Source organism: Berghia stephanieae, chromosome 3 (genome assembly GCF_034508935.2).
Source record: "Berghia stephanieae isolate SIO BIC M18660-M18661 chromosome 3, UCSD_Bste_1.3, whole genome shotgun sequence".
Lineage (NCBI taxonomy): Eukaryota > Metazoa > Mollusca > Gastropoda > Nudibranchia > Aeolidiidae > Berghia > Berghia stephanieae.
The window spans coordinates 104,431,683-104,436,682 of NC_088362.1; the positions used below are offsets into that span (position 1 = coordinate 104,431,683).

At 37.8% G+C, this 5,000-nt stretch overlaps 1 protein-coding gene across 5 annotated transcripts in view; it reads right to left on the bottom strand.

Annotated features, from left to right (window-relative positions):
- The window catches only part of LOC144969059 (retinal-binding protein-like), a 37,758-nt gene that overhangs the window by 28,832 nt on the left and 3,926 nt on the right, over positions 1 to 5,000 (bottom strand). The gene's annotated exons all lie outside the window — the stretch shown is intronic.

Sequence of the window (5,000 nt, forward strand, 5' to 3'; positions counted from 1 at the left end):
CAAGTACCCACCAACACTCATAAATGTAATCATCGTGTCCTTCCTTGCCAACTTACTCCAACAGACACCATAATTTTTAATGGAAATCATGTTGCAATAATGGTAAAGCCTTTTCAGTGAAATGTCTGTTTTTGTTTGACCGTAGAAATCACCATTAGTCTATGCGGGTTTCCAGCAAAAGATAAAAACAAGATGCAAGTTTGGAAACTTTTGATGTCGTGATTTTTTAACTACTTTGGCATGTCATCGTTTCTTAACAAATAAAGGACTTGGCAAGTAATAAATAAAATAAATAAATAAATTCCCTTTATTCATCCCTAAGGGGAAATTTTTCTTTAGGGTCTATTCCAAGGGAAGACTGGAATAACTCAGGCGTCAGCTGCAGTGCAGCGCCGCAAAGTGAGCTAAGGCTAGGTGACTTGCTCAAGGCCACACAACGCTGCGGGTAGTCGAACTCGGTACCTTTCAGGTAAGAAGCAAACACCATACCGCTGAGCCACGCTGTCCCATAAATCAGTTAAGGTTTTGCTCCTGTTGCTAAATTTTCGAATGATTCTGATGTCTACTTTGTATTTATACAGCATCATACTTTTTTTCCAGTTTTTCTTTCTCGCACCCTATATATATCAGCCCGCCCCTGTACAAAGGTATCAATAGGGTTCAACAGTTATGACGTCACTTGCCTGGTAATGACGCATAGTAACTTAGTAACTGGTTCTAAACTATCGGAACAATGGATGAGACCTTTATGAAATACTTCTCCGACGACCATAAAAGTGTATCCAGAGGAGAAAACAAACATTATAAATATGATCATGTTTTGACTTTGACACATTCTAATCACATGACATTTCAAAAAGTTCTAGCCAGCATGAAGAATATAAAGTACCGATTTTCTTTGTTTAGAACCAAGCTGTTCGTTGTTGGGCGGACGTGACATCAGACTATTGAATCCTATTAAATGGTCTGAAAACTTAACTCTTTCCTCAGACAACTACTAAATAAAACAGCGACTCCTGCATCAACCCTACATGCAAATTGGAGTTAACATCTCGCGCTTTAATGGAACTAAGACCGTTACGATCCGTGGATCGAGCATTGCTCATTTGAAAACGCAATAAGTAAGTACCATGAATCAAGACGATATTTATCTAGCGCTTATTCACTGTAAACATGATTTAAGCGCTCTAGAATGTGTGATTTCAAGAAGACTGTGGGCCGCTAGTAGAATTTTTCGTCAATTGCAAGCTGCTTTATAACCAGGGGGGGGGGGGGGGTCTGAATTTAGTGTCCATTTTTCATAGGCTGGGGAAAATGAGTGTAAGACGTGTTTTCTAAGGTCATCATCATCATCATCATCATCACCATCATCATCATCATCATCATCATCATCATCATCATCATCATCATCATTATCATCATCATCATCAGCATCATCATCATCATCATCATCATCACCACCATCATCATCATCATCATCATCGTTGTCGTCGTCGTCATAAGCATCACCATCATCAGCGTCGTCATCATCAACAACAACTACAACTACAACTACAACAGCAAAAACACTGATTGAAGAAAAAAAAACGTCATACCATAATTGTGCGCAAAGTCCACCAAATATTGATCGATTTAACTGACCCTCCTCATCTTGGCAAGAACTCTCAAACCCCTAGCACTTCGCAAGTCCCAGCTTTGAGGGGTTTTGCCAAGATGATGGTCATTTTAATCCATCGATATTTAATTTAATGAACCAGTTTTCTGGCCAAACTTTTAAATACGCGTTTTTTCAGAGTATGGCAGAGTTTCACATTAAGCGAAGCGTGGTCTGGACATGGAAAATTCCATAAATTGATAAATGAAAGTTCTTGGTATAACCATAAGCTCTTTAGACAAACTAAGAACCCAATATGACATAGTACTTATTCTTCCCTTCATTGACAAAACGAATTTTTACATTAACATTAGCAAGAAGAAAAAAATTACGAGCCCAAATTTTAATATCAATATTTTAAAATGAACTCAGACTTGTCAAAAACTATTAAACCCGAAACTTCTTAAAAAAGACTCATCCACAAATCCAGGTTTATTTCAGACAATTGATATTTGAAGTATTTTTTTTTTCTGGCCAAAATGTAAAAAGAAAAAAAATGTGTTTATTTATCAAAATACGTTGACGTTAGTGAAGCTGATGACAAGTCCGCGTGACACACAATCGGATTACACAGCCACATTGTGAAGGGTTGAACGAGCAGCTTCAAATGAATGATAAATCATACTGTAAAGAATCTTCTTTCGGGCTCAAAACCCTTCCTCGGGTAATATAATAGCAATACCTAAGAAATAAATGAAAAACAGAAACGTGATCAAATTTAATAATATCAGGAGCAAATCGTCGAAGCAATCATTCTCCCAAGTTGTCTGATTGATCGTTTTTTTTTTGGTTTTTTTAATTGTTTTTTTTTTTTGGGGGGGGGGGGGGGGGGGGGAGTGTTTGGTTATATAATCTGGCATCACATCTTACAATTTTCACCAAGAGGGCAGTGACAGAGATTCGACGCGAATCTCAAACTGTAAAGATAGTATGCGCTTGGCTTAAGCTCACAACATTGCCATCCGGAAATATAACGGACCAACGCACAAAACTCTGTGTAACCTTTAACGTTTAATGTCTGGATAATAAGGTTAAATGAGAATTACTCATAAACGTGGATGTAAAAAAAAAACAACAAAAACAACAAAACAACAACAAAACAAAAACAAAAAAAAAAAACAATAACAGAGACCCGAGTGACGTCAACTTCATTGTATCTATACGTTACCCTATTCTTTTCGCAGTGAGAGCGAGTGATCAAGGTTTAGGTTATAAAACAGTCAGGTCTTTTGGTCATCATCGCTTAACTATTGAAAACAGGTCGGTCTTACACGATATATTCTTACTTGCAGTCCTGATGACCAAAATGGTTATTGTTTCGTTGATGTAAAGGAAACACTTTCAAATCATCCCAGAATAATGTCTACTATTACAATGCTAAAAAAGGCCATAATTGCCCAGTTATCAGACCTGCAAATGTGTGCACCTAGGTCTTAAGCAACCAACCAAATAATAATTTTAAAATAATAATAATAATAATAATAATAATAATAATAATAATAATAATAATAATAATAATAATAATAAATAATAATATATAATAATAATAATAATAATGATGATGATGATGATGATGATTCTGATGATGATGATGATGATGATGATGATGATGATGATGATGATGATGATGATGATGATGATGATGTGAACACTAAAATGCTCCTGGGCTCTGTGCACAATACAGCAAAAAATCGTTAAAGCATCGCTTGTAAAGATGAAATTAATACCGATAAATCTTAGAAAAGTATGATATGGACCTTATTCTAAGTCGGTCTCGCCATTAACGGGTCAAAGAGTATGTTATAAAAAATATCCGCTATGTTTGATAGGCTTATAAGTAATCCTATGTTTGGGGCTTATGTTGACACGTTAATTAGAAATAAATAAATCATGGGAATCCCCAACTGTGTTGTAAACTAACAAAATAATGTTTATGGCTTAGTGGTCTTTATAGGAAACACGCCCAAAGACCTTTGGGTCTCAGGTTCGAATCCAGCTCTGGGCGGCGCAACGAGTATTTAAGGGGCAACGTGGCACAATGGTCCGGTCTTTGCTTCCTAACCGAAAGGTACCGAGTTCAATCACCCGCCGCTGCATTGTGTGGCCTTGAGCAAGTCACCTCGCCCTAGCTCACTTAGCGGTGCTGCTCTGCGGCTGACGCCTGGGTTATTCCAGTCTTCCCTTGGAATAGACCCTAAAGACAAATTTCCCCTTGGGGATGAAAAAAGGGAATTTTATTTATTTATTTATTTATTTTACTTGGTAAAAAGATTTTTTCACGCACTCTTGTGTTTGGTCATGACTAAAATGAGGGAGGCTGGCTTCAGCATTATCCCTGTCTGTCGACTTGTAATTAATATAATATATACAATTTGGTATAGCGCTTTAAAGGCGTCATGTCTCGTCCTATAATATCTTACGTGTTGCTGTTGGCTTGGGACCGTGTTTAAAGCGATTTAAGCCGACGTGCACGTATTTATATGTCTAATAACCCAATTCGTTTTGGGTCCACTTTTGTAATAGACATCTCAAGAAATGACGCAAAATATTGTCCATTACAACAATGTTAAACTAGACCTGAATATGTACACGTCGTTTAAAAAAAAATTGAGCTTTACATAGCGCAATATCCACTAAAATGTGCTCAAAGCGCTTTACAAGGGGTCACTGGTCAACAGCAACATTTAACATGTAGGACAGGACATGACGCCTATTAGGCGATATTACAATTTTTCGTACAAAGACACCGCTGTTAACGGCCAGGGACTCATTTTACACCTGAGTACGGTGAGAGAATGTGAGTAAAGAGCCTTTTCCAAGGACTCAACTATGCGCCGAGCGCGAGGCTCGAACCCAGGACCTTCCGATCCGAAAGCGAGTGTCATACTATACCACTAGATCACATAGCCGCTTAATCACATATAGTGATATTGTGCTATATAAAAGCTCATGTTATTTTGGATTTTGGCCAGGAAGCTTGACTTATGCTCCAAATATCGATCAAGTATAAGGTTCCCCAAATAGATAGTACAAAAAAAAAAAAAAAGTCTCACACAATTTTACACAACTGAAGGAAACGAAAAGCGTCCCCATCAACGTTATCTGTATAGATAGTAACAACAAGATATGAAGTGAATAGAAAAGTGCCAGAAGACAATAGAGAATAAAAAAATTTTCGCGGCGGTGGTGGGGTTTGAACCTGCGACCTTATTGGTACGACAACTCCGCCTGGCAGGTGAGAGCGTGGCTCTACCGTGTGAGCTATCCACGAACACAAAATATTCGTTTCAAACTCAAAGTCATTACTAGATCCCTCTCTCACCCACTTCTTGAGATCGCCGATTCG